Source organism: Saccostrea cucullata, unplaced genomic scaffold (assembly GCF_032062105.1).
Source record: "Saccostrea cucullata isolate Sc308-1 unplaced genomic scaffold, CSIRO_AGI_Scuc_v1 ctg26, whole genome shotgun sequence".
NCBI lineage: Eukaryota > Metazoa > Mollusca > Bivalvia > Ostreida > Ostreidae > Saccostrea > Saccostrea cuccullata.
Genome location: NW_026935606.1, coordinates 348,966 through 365,375, shown reverse-complemented (window position 1 = coordinate 365,375; position 16,410 = coordinate 348,966). Strand labels below are relative to the sequence as shown.

The window sequence follows — 16,410 nt, the reverse complement described above, 5'->3', positions numbered from 1 at the left end:
TATTTTAGCTGATTTTACAGATCCATACAAGGGTAGGCAATGATCATGATAACTCCTGAACAAATGGCGTACAATTGAAGACCAAGCTCAGATATTTTTTTTGTTTTAATTGTCGACTTATTTTGGACCATCGCCTTACGATATGTCACTCGTCAGCTTTTTAGAAAAGTTCACGCAGAACCTTTTACTTCAAAACTATTTATTGAAACTCAATTTTTATAACATATTTAATGACAACAATGTTAATGATTCAACATTCAACGAAAAAACTGCTCAAAAAGCTACAAAGAAGCAAGATTTATGAGGGACTATTTCTTGTGGTGGAAGGATATTTAGCAGATAATTCTGCAAATCTGCACATTTATTAAATTCAGTATCTTCGAACTTTTGCCTTACATGCTTTTACTCGGAGAATAGTTTCCATTTTGATATTTCTAGGAATATCTAATATAGGTCTTAATTTAAATTTTTAGAACAACTTTAGAACAACTTTTACAAATCCATTCAAATTTGTCCAAAAAATGAAGATATGTCAAATAAGTCAAGATAAAATTTACACCATTTTTCGCCTGAAAATCACATATTTTGATCAATATTTCAAAATTAACATCACTGACCCCAACTTTTTCTTTTATTATTTTAAATTACTCGATACTTGTGACTGATTAGCACTTAAATCGTAAAAAGCTTGATTTAGGAAAATGTTTTATTGCCTTTTTTAGTTTTCCAATGCCCCAAATATGTTACGTTTTAGTGCAAAAAGGTGACACAATAATTTACGCGCATTGATTTGCAAGATTAGTTCAATGATAAATATTGTTCAAAATATTTTACGTAATTTATTGCCATGGTTACATCTGTATAAATGTGATAAAGGTTAAAGTAATTAACCAAGGAGTTAGAATTTAAGTGCAAAAAGGTCAACTTCATTGTACCGTAGATCAGTAAGATGAACAATATACCTTAATGCGTTTGTTAGACATCCAATCTGACGAAAAAAGGTAATAAATTATAACTTAACTTCAGAGTAAATTAGGAAAACATTTCTAAGATTTTACTGATATATCCTTTTCATGCGATTAATAATTAATTGATTTCTTTATAAAAACTGCATGGTCGACCTTGAGAAATTCTTTGATGTCTGATTATTTGTAGTAATGAACGATTGAAGGATTACATGTTGTGAATAATAGTTATTGTTTAACTGTTTGAAGTCTTCTTTTTTCTGACCCATTTGAGCCAACTGTGATTTTATAGGAAAGACTTCGATGCATTTAAAGTAAATGAGTTCGATGATTGGGATATTTGCTGTAGAAATGTCTTAGTATTAAGAACTCCCGCCAAGTAACGAAGTTCCCACTTTGGTCATTTTGCCATAATCGATATAATTGAAGAAATGAATAGCATAGCATGTCTGGAAATGATTTTACCGAGAAATTGGCCGTTCAAAACATTAGCACGTTTTTCCCGCGTGGATTAGCCATATTAGGCGCTAAGCATTTTGCCCCCGTGGGTTTCTTAATGATCAAATACGCCAAATCTATCTTAACGAAATACTCTCGCGCCAGGAACTTGAAAATGGCTTTTGACATTCTATAAACCAATTGAGAAATATCTCGCAAGTCAGATATAATTGAAAAGTATTGCCATAAATCGACTCATTTTCAAACGGACGCAAAGATTCCGGATAGTTATTTTATTTTGATGTAAGCAGAAAGCAATGTGTCTTGACACAACAATTTTTGAAGATAAATGGCGATTGCCTGGTTATGTTAGACTAGATTACATTTAATCCACGAGGATCAACAAGGGATTTTGAAGTAAAATGTTTATTCGTGAATTGCAAAAATTTCAAAGAATTATGTTTTATAGTAGTTAGATCCTCTACACGTATTTACATGGGTAGATATTCATATAAATTAACCAGAGACTTAAGTAACATGTTTGAGCGTCTCTGATTTCAGTTTAAAATGTACAGATCGATCGAGTTTTTGTTTATTTACACACAAAATGTACATGCATGTGTCTTCTTTATTAAAGAAAAATAACTATTTCCTGTGTTCAAAATCACGAATATGTAAATGCATGCAAGTATGTAAATTACACAATAACATACTTTGATGATGAGGTAATACTTTCCTTAAATTTTTTCTTTAATATTTCATCTGTGTGAACCATATAATAGACCAGATCCTTTGTTAACTTGATTTTTAAAAGAACATGAAAAAAAAAATTTCTCAGCAATACATGATGAGGATGAAATCATCGTTGCAGATGTGCATATCAGTTATGTCAACAATCTCTAGATTTGTCTTGACAGAGTGGAAATAGGAAGAGACATTTCTGACAAACAGTCGGTGCTGGGGGACTCTTCGTCTTCCCATCTGTCTTGTAACATCTTCAAACCTCAAGGAAAATATCGACGGAAACACCAAACACTCTATAAAACAAAACAATGCTCCATCAAAGTATCTTATAGCAAATCAAAATGTCCTGTCTCCTATCTTATATTACTATCCCCATGCATCTTGGTTTATCTTGGTAAAGTTCGTAAAGACGAGGAGAACAAGCGACAAGGAACGCGATATCAGTGTCTTTTTTAGAACAGACTTTGGAAATTTTCGTTGCCTCTATTATTTTTTCCAATTAAAATCGGATTATGTCAGATCTTAGGAATATTTTTCAATGCATTTTTATTGACAGTCCGTCCTGATCTAATTTCAGATATTTTCTGGTGTCTGTTCGATGGACGATTATCTAGATGACGTACGAAGAGGTCCCGTCTGACGAAATTAAAGAGAACAAAAATAATAGATATGTTGGATTTCGATAAATCGATTTGGCGATAGAAAATATTTATTATAATTCTTATTCATTTGTATATTTTCTTGCTATTTATTTATCATAATCAACATAAGGTTATAATTAACATAGATATAATGTTATGTTTTTTGAAAGGAATCAAATTGAGTGCAACGCTTGTAAAACACAGCATCTTCTATAAGACAATATTAATCCCTTTTCCTTGTTTTTTTTTTTCATCTAACGTATAATAGGAAAGGAGCGTAGAATGTAATACTAGCGGTTTTCAACAGAAGTATGCATGTTTGCTAAACATATACTTAAAGGCTTTCTTTCTTATCACTTTTCTTTAAAGATTTCCTTGGTATTGGGATTCAAATATCTATATTTTTTTGACACTAATGATAATTATTACTACTTTCAATTCAAAGGCTAAATTATGCATCTGGATTTCGTACTTGGTATTTTCACATGGATTCTACAGACATGGTAGAATTCAAAATGACTGTTTATCCGAAACTGCATTTGGAGTATCTTCTCGTAATTCAATATATAAAGTATTCCTTTCTGTTTCTTTGAAGATGATAAAGTTTCATGATATCTGATCACAAGACAAAACTTTAAAAAGCATAGAAATACAATATATTTTATGTTGTTAATTGGTGTTTTGTTTGGAGTTTATACATACATAATTTATATTGAAAAATATACATGTACCAATAACTGATATTGCAGGAAATACAACATGTTTTGGCTTTTCGTGTGAAACAAGAAATAAGGAAAGGAATTTCCCAAGATTTCAATGGTTCTTATTTTTTTTATTACAAGACATTGCATATATCATGTTTTAATTCGATGGAACACGTTTGGACAGATATATTAAAACTGCAGAAAAGTATCCATCTATAAATATAATCCCCAAGAGTGATTTTTTTTCATGCATAATTCATATAATTTGCATTCTTTTCTATTATTTTCCAACTAATACAAAATCTTTGCAACAAACCATAACAATGTTTTATTGAAAGTACAGGTCATAATTCCTTCCTTGTTTTCTAGAAAATCTCTGTAAATTTTCAAAAATCGATGTTTTATCTTAGAATACATTATTTTTAACAATGTAACATCTTTCATGATCGGAAGTCGTTGTTTCGGCTTTTGGTGACGGGGTGTATTTTCAGCCCTAAATGAGATAGCGACTGTGGTAATAAGGTTTTGCCGTTCTTGCGATTCTTCGCTGGTGGAATGATGCCGTTGGGAAATCGCCAGTTATTGACAATCTGAACACAAAGCTTTTTTTTCTGCTCCCGAGTGATACTAAGCATACTAATTCTCCTATTCCCTGATCACCTTCTCAACAGGAATTCACTACACTTAATACAGCGTCCAGTGCCATCACACAACAATGCCACAAAGATTTTTTTTTAAAAAGACATGATGCATCTTTCCTCTTTCCTTATGTAATGGTTTTCCTGGTTACTTTCTTCGCAGCCAATGACAAGTAAATCGCCTTTCAAAGACGAATTGTTTCCTTCACATTTTGCAGCCTTACATGTGTTCATCTTTCAAAACCTTCTGAACACTATACATCCAATGGCTTAACAGTATAACGTTAGGAATTTTAGACACATTTTGGTTTAATCTCATCCTGCATCCTGGTGAATATAAAAAAGAACGAGAAAACATAAGACCAACATAGAGAAAATTTCTAACAATCATATCTTTTAGAAACTTTTGCTTAAATATTTTCTTTCAACTATAACAGTCTCAAAAACTATTCTGCAACAAAAATAAATATCTTTAAGGATAACAATTGGGCAGTAAGAGTTGAACAAATCAACATCTGTATTATGAAATGTATGGAAATAACGAACAAACTTCAAACTCAAAAGTCCATTAAACAATACGAAATAGGAGCAGAGCTAACACGGACCTCCAAAACATCAGAGGTGGGATGAGGGCCCATTATATTCCTAAAAAAAGATGCCCCTTAAGCAAAAAGGAACATGATTAATAGTATTTTCATCCATTATTAAATTACATTCGTAATATTGTGCAAAGTTACTGAATCACTTGATGAAAAAAAAACCTCGTAGTTTCTTCTTCTTTTACACTTTATATGTATACTTTTTTCTGCATAAAATTAAAATAAAGTTACAATGCATATTCGTGCCCATAAAGATACACTTGATAATATGTTTTGATTACAAGTTAATTAGGAGAGAATTTTCAGAATTATGAGTCAGAAACTTCAAGCAAGTGCAATGCACTTTTAATATATAAAAAAAACATCTTAAACTAAACCGTCGCAGACGATCATATAATAAAGTTCTAAGTCTGCGATTCATAGTATCCCCAGGACAGATTCGGTGCCTTATTTCTCAAGAGAATGAATATTTGTGGAGCATTGCATCATTTTATTAAGGTCGAAATTATAATACTGAAGGTACAGGGAAAGACAAGTTGATGTCTGCTTAAAAAAATTAGGAACACGTGGCTTTAAATAAAAAGTGAAATACTTTCTTCTTTGAAAAGAAGTTTATCAAGTACAACTACTATTTCAGATATAAATAAACATGTTTCGGTATAACTATTACCTATTTTAGAGGTTTGATGTATGAATATTAGAAATAGAACATTCTTTTTTTTTTTTTTTTTTTTTTTTTTGGTCACGGGTTAAATCCTTACTTTGAAGTACTTTATATATAAACATGTATGTAATAAATCGGATAAGAATAGCATTTTTAACTAAGTTTTTAGTTTTTATCAATGCTACTCATTAAGTGGAGAAGTATACGCTATAATATATCATCCTTATATAATTTACTATTTAGAGTCATACAATTTAACATGCTAAAGCATGATGTACTCAGTTTTCTCTCGACTTCAAACCTATTTCAGCAATTATATATTGCACAAAAAATGGCTGAAACAAAAATATGTCCAAAAATCAATTAAGAAAGAATCTAAATCGACAAGGATCTGACGAAAAGTGATTTTACATGCGTATTTGATAGCCTGGAATCTGCGAGATTCCATATAAAGAACGATTCTGTAGCTGCTCACCCTGCCATTTCACTTGATGAATGGAATAATAAAATAGGGATATTGTGTTTCCTCGTGCCGTAATGAAACAGACAAACAGCTCCATGCTAATTCCGTGCTTAAACTGACAATCATAATTAAATTTCCCAGCAATTCACCCTGTTTTATGAGATATATTGAACTATATTAAGTAGCGCGTTGCAGAGCGAGACACCTTCATTGTGGAACCTAACGAAATTTTCTGTCTAATAATCCGGCTTTCATTTTTGTTCCGAAAAGTCAAAGGGTCACTTTCAGAGAAAAACGTGATTAAGCAATCGAAATAAATTTCAAATGCGTATAAAAACAACTAAATTTTAATTATTTTTAGTTATCTCCAGAAATAAGTACATAAATTTATATCATTTTCTATATTTATCTATCAAATTCATTTCAAATTTATCTACTTATTTCTGGAGGTAATCTGAAATCTTATTCTTTGCATAGTTGAGTCATGATGAAATGTTCATTACTTCATAGAGCATTAACAAGTTTTTCATTATCTGGAAATTATTCAACTTTTTCTCAAGGATTAAGCGACAAAATGACATATTTGTGCAGGGTATATACCTGATTTTGGTCTGGTAATCTTTCAGAATGGTAAAATTTTCTTCTGTTCATGGTAAATTGGACTTTACTTTCCTGCAAAAATATAAAATTTATCCATAATAAAATAGTCCATTGAAAAATCTACTTTGGATTGAAAACTTTCTAATTATTTAAGATTTTAAGAGTTTTAAGAGACATAGCACGCCATTAACTTTTCAGTTTGTAAAGATGCAGAAAATGAAGCAAGACAAATAAATGACTTTACCAGAAACACACGCACATACACAAAAAGAAAAGTATTTTTCTCCTAGCTAGTTACGAAACTTGGTTCATTTAAATCAATACATATTGAATGATTCCAAGATAAAAAAAAATTACTTAAAATATCAAAGCTGTTAGCTTTTACATTACTCTGTACCTATTCATATTGCATTTTTATTGGGGAACACAATCAAACAATACGAAACGGTAACCATTTTCAAAAATCATACATAATAATATAATTATGTATCTATACAAAATTAACGTCAAAGTGTACTTCTACATAATGTTTAAACCTTTGTATCATCATTAGAGAACATTCGTAAATATTGAACTTTTATTTAAAGGAAGTTCTTTTATCTGTATTCTTTTTATCGAAGGTGTGGGAACAATGAATGATAATTGATATCTAATGAAAATACAATATTGACGAATAATATGTAAAGCCGTTTAAACTATAAATATTCATTAAGTTGAATGTTCTATAGATCAAATGTCAGAGAATATAACCTAAATAATGATATTAGTCGTAAAGAAATGGCCATTAACAAAAGTGATTAATTCATATATGAAGCCATAATAATTAATTATTATCAGAACAAAATAAGCTTGTTTTTGATAACAATAAACATAAGAGAATAGAGAAAAAAACTTGATAAAAGAAGAACAATCAGATGAAAGGTTAAAGCAAACAGATAATTTTGGTAACAGGGTTTTTGGTGCTATTTAACTGACAAATTGATTATAGAACAATTAAAAAATTTATGTCACCAAAGACGTGGAAGAATTTTATGTCTTTGATGATTTTTGAACAAGATTCTTTTATTATCCTACCAATTGATATTAAAACCTTTATTTTCAATTTTTTGCAATTTTGGGAAGTTTCCCACCATAATTGTGACAAGAAGGCGAATGTTTTAGTTTTGATGGTTTGATGTGTTAAGATATCAATAAGATACGAGATAATAATACATTACATAAAAGTTAAATAATATGACTAAATAGTTACGATGCACCATATGATACAGCAAAACGCAAAAAGGGTCTGCCCCAGGAACACATATGTCGCAAAGGTAGAAGAATTTAAGTGAAATAGCTTTGATGAAAGTTCACATTAAATTCAGATAAAATCATGATATCCAATACGTTACAAAAACGAGATAAAATTTCTCACGTGAAATACGATATTTTCTTAATATAATTAAAACATATTGAAAAGAATACTAACATTAGTAATATGATATTTAATTAAGAGTGCTAAATGTGTTAAAAGGTGCATTGATGTCATTTTTAATCATAACCATATCTATAAAAGTGTTGCTTGATTTCTTGTATTTTTCTTTTGATTCTGAAAAAGCATTTTGCGTATTTTGTCTGAAGATACATACATATTGATTTTTGTAGCAAAAACAATAAAAAACAAAGAATTTTTAAATAAATTATGATACATGTATATATATACTTTTGTAATCATGTAAATTGGAAAGAAAAAAATACTTGGCAAGTATATTGCACGTATCAAAAATACCTATCAATCAAAGTAATCTAATATAAAGATTTTCATAAAATTCAGGATTTTCTGTTTTTTAAACGTGCATTTTGTAAACTGAATGAATTAAGAGGATGTAACCTGATTTTTTTTTTTTTTTGGTCCCCTGGTCCTTCGATTCACAGTTTCACAATTTCTATAAATATATAGATTTACGTACTGTCTATCAAGACAATCGCTAATAAGATAACGCGCGTTTTCCATTTCATTTAACATGCATTTTTTTAGCAATCCAAGAAAAGTAGTCTCATGCAATTGAAAAAAGTCCACAGTGGTATGAACAAAGATATATTTTCCATTTAGAAAGGTACATTTATTGGTACTTGCATTAAGTTTTTTTCCTTTCTCTGCTTATCAGTTGCAATCTTTTAATAGATTGCGACTTTTGCAGACTTGATGCACTAAGTGCACGTATAAAGAAACTTTAATTTCAATATTTCATATTTAATCAAACGCTTTTTTTAACCAAGCAAAGTAAATTTTTTATTTTATTCAGTGCAATGAAGAATTATATGTATTTCATGTATTTACAACAGCTTTTTTGCTATGTAGTTAATTCATCTGTATTGTATTTTCCCAGAATTCTAGCCAAACCCAGCATTAGTTATTATATTGAAGGTATTGATTTCATGAAACCAATTGTAATGGGCCTCCCATATTGCTATTCGTTGGCGAAAAAATGATAGGTTTAGGATAGAAAATCTTTATACTCAATAGGAAAAGCTAGGCTTCTGGTTAGTTGTGGTTTTCCTTCTTCCCCAACTTCATGCCGCATTCTAGAAATCGTTTTATGTGTAAATTTCAGAGCAAAAGTAAATAACCCCCGACAATTTAACTAGTTTGATTGGTGAATTGTACAATTAAAAAAAACTTTTTTCTAGTATAAAATGCAAGCCTAAAATGCACAAACCTTTAAGTATTTTTTCTAAGTTAAAATTAAAATTAAAAACAATTAAAAACAATTGCAAAAATATATTTGGTTATTTGAGAATTCATCATGACCTTAAAATTTGTTATCTGTGCCGATTTTTTGTTCCTTGCTTGTTTTTGCACCAAAGGACAATAGTTGATTTTTATTCGTTGATGCAATATTTAACTGTATAAAGTTCTTACCACTTTCTAGGGATATAAAGTTCACAAAATTTTAATAAAAAACGATCTGTATCATTAACAAATATTTTAGAGATTATATAAAATTCATTACCAATTCGATAATAGATATTGCTGATAAACGAACACGTTTACGTAGAGTAATATTTGATACTTCATTTCAAGGCATCATTCTAAATGATATAAAATATGCATATGGTTTCCGCTGGTTAAGAATCTGACATTTGTACAATTTGATTTTGATTTTGATTTTTTTTTTCAGGTGAATATAATGAAATCCGTCATTCCCTCGTGAGAAGAAAAAAAATCCGCATCCAATGCTTTTAGGTACATTAGTCATAGAAACTGAATGGAGACTGCATTTACTATAATATTATCCCACTACGTGATTGAAATTATGTAAATCTGCCCGGCGAAAAGTAAAACTAAGCCTCAAGATGGTTTTTTGAAACTATTGTTTCGGTTGTTGATTGTTTCACCATAATTCAATCAGGGTTAGGAGAGGTGTGTTTTTTTTTTAGTCGTTATTGTACGCATGTCATTTTAACCAGCTGATATAAATCATTGCATCTATTAGTAAAAAAGAATAACGTAATTACAATTAAGTTCAGCCCCTTTTAAGTCTTAATGAATCACGTACATTGAGTCCACGTTCCGGTGAAAAAATGTTATAATTTCATTTTTAAAATCAATATGAAATAAGTTTTCATGGCAACTATCCACATGTATGTACGTTAAATACGAACACAGAATACAAAGTAAAATGACATTGTAACACCTGAATGCAGTTAAAAATTAAAATGAAAAAGTATGGGTTACCTTTCTTGAACCAGTAAGGTGAACATACGTTAAATATATAAAGTATTCCATTTTTTTTAAATAAATGGCTATTGCAGATTGATAATGATTAAGCACACAAGAATATTGAAGTTAATCAAGAAAATATTTTGCAAAATATGATGGATTTTGATCTGTATAGTACTTTGCTTGTAGGAACATTTTTCCTTAAAAATAGTAACATACTTTAATCATTTTTTAAATAAATAAATAAAACAATATGCTTCTACTGTATGCAAGAAGATGAGGTATTTTGATTTTATGGTTTAAAAACCCAATGGATTGCATTTGCCATTTGAAGATGTAATTTTAAAATACATTAAAGAAAGGATTTTTTTTCTTTGAAGAATTGATAGAAAAATATCTTTAAAGATCTTTTGGTATAAACAATCCTTATTTCCTGAAGGCTAATTGTACGGAGAGAACTTTGGTTAATTATTCTTCAAGAACGGTTTTATGTGTACTGATAGCAAAAACGTCATAGAAGCCAGCTCATTTGCATTTTGGTAGCGAGCTTGATGGATAGAACGTGATATGGAATTTGCCATCTGACCCCTATTACTAAAACGTGTGAAAACTGTTTCCCTAATAAGCTGATGTTTACCGAACAATTTAAAAAAATATAATACCACAATTCAAGTACATTTCAGGAATATTCATATGTTTTTATAAAATATTTGATTTTTTCGATTAGAATATAATTAATTTCTTATCCGAGATTGCTTGAATGCTTGATCCCTTGAATATTTTGTAAAACAAATTACTATTTTTATTTTCGTACAAAATCATACATATGTTATGCATTGAATGTGTCTGGCTAGCATTATAAACTCCTACATGCAAGACTGTCAAACTATAAAATAGTGCTCCTTTGCACTTTTAACAATACTAAAACTTAAAACTTGTATCAAAGTGTGTTCAAATCTACATTGAAAATGAACAAATAAAACTTAAATATGTGAATATTCTGGTTCATTTTCATGTTCATTTTCTATTTTTCAGGTTAAAATTAAAGAGAAGTATAATCAATCAAAATACAATCGATATTATCGAAGAAAAATATCCATCATTATGAAATAGTGGAAAAGGGGATCCACCCAAACTGAGAATCTTTAACATAATGTCATTAATGCAATAAAATCAATCTCTATTTTTTTTTATATATGAACTTGTTTGTTTCAAGAAAAAATACCAAGATTTTAAAAAGTGTTTTCATTCTTTGATGGTAATAAAATTGTAGACTAGAATTAATTGATTCTAGATTAATTTACCGAATCAAAGTTAAGATATTTGTCCTCAACAAAAATTTAGAATTTTTCAATTCAAACTTTAAATTGAAAAATTCTACATTTTTTACAGGACGTATTTATATGGTTGAAACGTTCCAAAAATGAAATAAAAGGAAGCTTTAAGTTTGCTGTATCCTTGAATTGATACTTGCAAGCAATTAGAACTTAATATATATACAAAAATAAACATGATTCAATTTTTTTTTTAGTTTTACCTATTTCAGTTTGCTCTACCCATGCTTTGTAGCTTTACTATGGATAAAAATTTAACAAGAATTGAAAAACAGTAGACGTATTTTTTTCCGCGTGGTATTTACACTATGTACTGTACACGGTCGCAAATTTTCCGCGGAAATTCGTCCCATCGTACATGTAAGGCACCCCGTGGATAAAAGTACGTCTACAGTAATTTGACCTTAAAAGTGACAAATATCAAATGTTATCATTCAGGTAATGATGCAGTAAAATATTGAATTCTTATTCTTTCCACGTACAATGTGTCCAATGTAATAATCGAATCTAGGCCTGGATAGTACATTCCACAAAAGTTGCTGATAATATGTCAAAGTCCTTATTCTTTTATCTCGCTTTATCGTTACAAGGGCATTTTTGTAAATTCACATGATAATGAGAGAACAGCTCAATACATTGCTATAAGATCCAGAGTAGGTGATACAAATGAAAATTCCTTCATTATTTATGCTTGAAAATGTCAATTGATTTCTAAAATGAATTTTTCTTAAATTTTTGAACGAATTTTGTATGGATAAGTCTATAATATGTATAAGTGGTAGCATGTTTTATAAGTTTTTGAATTCTGTCCGACCACTTGTTTAAAAGTTAGGGTCTTTCTGAGCCGTGAATGACAAGACTCTCGCTTCAACCTGTCTGTTTGAATTTATTGAATTCTTTGCAAATCTGTAGCGTCAAATTGAATTACATTTGTGAGAATGGAGCGAAAATAAAAAGGCCTAACATAAAAAGCAGCACAACTGATAATGCGTCTCGAACGAATGCCTTCCACTATTGAGATAAATCACTGCTCCAATAAACGGATTTATCCAATAACATTTGAAATTGACAATAACAACAATGCGATAATCCTTTCAATCGTGTCAACTAAACTCGAGGAAAACTCCTCTATTCTCCGGAATTCAAAAACAAGACGTTCAATATTTTTCAGCAATAGTCTTGCACGTGCAAAAATACATCCCAGGCTGTGAATTAGTTCTCTCCCAATTATCAAAATCGGGATCAATTTCGAGTGAACCTGGAGAGTGAAAAAATGAAATATAAGATGATAAACAGCTGAGGTGTTTCAATGTTTCAAACAATTTATGAGTTATTAATAATAAATAAGCTTTAAAGTATTCAAACTTGAACGGTTTTGCACAAAAGACAAGAGAGAAGAATTATTTCATTTTTTGAAGAAAAAAATATCATTATTAACTATGTATGCTTATATGATAGAAAAAAAATTTTGCGTCATGCAACTTTGAAAAATATACTATTTGTTTTCTTTCCTTTTTTCCTTTTGTTTACATTTGAAGTAACTTTTATGCATTAACATGAGCGTGACCAAACAAACTTCTACTGCTTCGCACACTTAGGACTGAGTTTACATTTATTTGAGAAACGATCTGCATAAAATTTACATAAATTGTTTCTTTCAGTTGATAAGGTCAACGATCGAATTGTGTGAATGAAGTCCAGACACGTTTGGAATAAGAAAATAATGACTGCAATTTCAAAGAAAAACAAAACATCTTAATATTATCCCTTGCCAGCTCTTACAAATGTCCCGCATTTATTACAGATTTTTGTATATGCTGATATAAAAGGAATTTATAAATAACGTAAACATTTCAAATATAAATATATAAAAATTTCATACATAAAGATATAAAGATATAAAAATTCAAAAATAATATTTATGATAATAATAAGATTCAATTTAGGAAAATTTAGTGAATGTAAATACTATTTTTTCATTGAATATTGCAATAAGAATAAGAGAATCTGGGTTTTTTTTTTTTTTAGTTTTTCTGATGTAAATTGTGAGAAAAGGAAAAAAAATTGACGTATTTGAAGATAAATCAATTAAAGCATGGCCTGTTTTGTATATCAATTTTGTTTACTTTCTTTATAAAAGTGAAGAAAGTAATTTGCCGAAGGAAAGGTTTATAAGATTATTCATTGAGTATATTTTCAGAAGTTTATTTTGTTTAAGAAAGTAATTAAAAAAAATAATCTGTTCTGAAATACTCACAACTATACCTTACAGATTAATTTTTAGGAATTTTTATTTACTGCAAACACCTTTTCAAATACATTATTTTATCTTGAATTAGACAATTTCATATTTACAAATACCAAATATTTTTAGGATTTCTATAAGCATCTACATGCAATAAGCCTTTACAAAACATACGTATACAATGCATATGCAGATTTAGACCAATTTTCGAAAATCCATGAATTGAAAATTCCTTTAAAACCAGAATCAACGAATTTCCATAGAATAATGGAAAATTTCCAATATTTTAGGGCCTTTTTCATTGAATCCAATAATTTTACTACTGGTACTTAACTGCAGGAAAGGGTAAAAATGTTCCCTGGTTCCACGAGAACACGTCCCAGCTGTTGTCTGGGAAATATTCTATTCTTTACAATAGTCGTGGTAGAACAATAAAGATTTCCATTGTTCCTGGGCTGCAGAAAACAGGGTGATGGATGGTTTGAGTGTAGAATGGCTTTTTGATTACAGCAATATTGGTAAAATCGACATTAGGTTCCCGTCAATAAATGTGAATACAGGACGATATTTGTGTCCCCTATTTTTTTTTACTTGCTTTGCTTTCAGGGGACTTTGGTATGGGCAAAGTGGTGGTGGTTGTGATATTACATTGTAGAATAATTGATGAAAATCACTATTAAAAATTTTGTTTCTATTTATTTTTCTTTAATTTCAATTCTACGTGTGTGAACAAATTTGATGGGCTGATGAATTGGAAAAAAATAAAACCTTGTAATTTCAATCTTTGCTTAATTTTTTACCGTGCAAAGAAAACAGAGAAAAATAAAAGCAAAATAAAAAGTTAAACAAATCTCAATTTAAGTATATTTAGAGTTTCGAAATTTTCGATAAAATTATTATAACCTTCTTCCATACTCTTCCATACTGAAAAAAAATTAGCAAGAGCTTGTTTCAAATATTGAAAAAAAAGTAATAATATCGATGTTGCCAATTTTTAAATTACAAAAGGAAGAAGAACATTGAATTTTAAGGAAAAACTAAGAGTATGTTTTTTTAGGCTTAACTATGAAGAAATATATCTTGGGAAAAACAGCCTTGGCATGGAAAATCCAAAATTTCTTTTAGAAATATTTGCCAATAGAAATAAAGTCGCCCCGAAGATGTATCTTGCTTGTGTTCATCCGTGCATTTCGCCCAAGTCATTAAATAAAGGTCAATGCATTCACCCCCGATCATTACATTTACGACAAAATACATCTAGTGCAACCTCGGAAATCTAAATTACATTTTTGTACAGGCAACGAGGCGTTAAACTCCTAATTTATAGATACTAGACGCTCATATCGTGAAATTGTGCGGAAATATTAGGACCGATATCTTACTGATAACAAGCTTTAGATTTTTCCCATCTAAAAAGGACCTCAAGAAATCAGCTGTAATTGAACTCATTTAGATAGCCTTGTGGACCATCGATAACGCCCGTAGAGTCCCGATGAGAGAAATTCCGTAGGAAAGGATGACATTTTCAGGATGGTATCTAGGATAACAAAGCTTGCTAGAAAATTGCATATAGTATTGTTAAACTGGCTTTACTAGAAGCAAAACAATACACCATGATCACTTCATATGATTGAAACACACACACAATAAGCCACACTTTGTAGCACAAAACATTTTTCATATTTTCCTATGTTGAAATTTCTACGCAGAAATTTCTTAGCCACATAGAGATACAAGAGATTCAAAATAAATTATCCCACGCTCACTATGTGAATAGCCTTCATGTAACATACCTTAATCACGTGATCTTCACAGAGGAAGTAGCGGTACTTTCAAAAGCAGAGCAAAATCCCAAAATCCAAATATTTGTATGAACTATGAGATGCAGAAATATAGAAATCACAAGGAAAAATAACCAAAAATGGATCAAAAAGCAACGTCATTCCTCTAGGATTGATTTTCAAATACTGGCATAAAATAAGACGAATTCATGAATTTATTTTGACTGAAATAACTGATCTGATTACAGAAATGGGCTGTTAAAATTCACCAGGCCTCGATTAACAAGTCTCTCTGATCTGCTAGTCCATTCCAATTTTCAGCTTTGGACAATACAAATTACAATACTCATGAATAATATGAATGTTATATTAGAATGAGTTGTTGCAGATATTGGTGAAAAGGGAACCTAATCGTAGGGCTTAAAAACTGACCGGAATGCTTATGAGGCTATTCCGACACGGAAGAAAATTAAATCGGAATTTTCATGAGCATTCTTTGTAGGAATTGCTGATTTGGTCTGAATACTAACAAGAAACTTTTGCACGATTAATTCAGCATCAACTGTGTCCCTAACTTCATTAGGGACAAGAATTTGATCGATGCAGCGTATCTGACATATCTGTGCATGGTCAAGCACCAAAAACTGAAGTTTTTAGTATTTTTAGCTTTATCTGCTTAGAAGAATAAATTGTTCAACAAACGTTTGAAATATACGTCTGTGAATGTGCATGTATCTTGATTGAATTTTAAACAAACGATTAGGTTTGCATGGGAAAATCTACAAAATAATGTGCCAAATAATTTGAGGAAGAGCAACAACATTATAATATTAAGTTTAATCATGAAGGGTTTTTTTCATGTTTATTGGTGAAAGAATACACAAAACCATA

General features: G+C 29.9%; 2 long non-coding RNA genes across 2 annotated transcripts in view; both read right to left on the bottom strand.

Annotated features, from left to right (window-relative positions):
- Positions 1-3,421: 3,421 nt before the first annotated feature.
- Positions 3,422-16,410, bottom strand: part of LOC134243413 (uncharacterized) — a 39,529-nt gene continuing 26,540 nt past the window's right edge. Inside the window, exons 3-4 of the long non-coding RNA XR_009987025.1 lie at positions 6,457-6,528; positions 3,422-4,457 (exon numbers count right to left, since the gene is read on the bottom strand). This is a non-coding gene — a long non-coding RNA (uncharacterized LOC134243413). The remainder of the gene's footprint in view (positions 4,458-6,456; positions 6,529-16,410) is intronic.
- On the bottom strand, positions 12,360-15,887 carry LOC134243415 (uncharacterized). Its single transcript, XR_009987026.1, has 2 exons — positions 15,532-15,887; positions 12,360-12,751 (listed from the first exon to the last, which is right to left on the bottom strand). It is a non-coding gene; the product is annotated as an uncharacterized LOC134243415 (long non-coding RNA).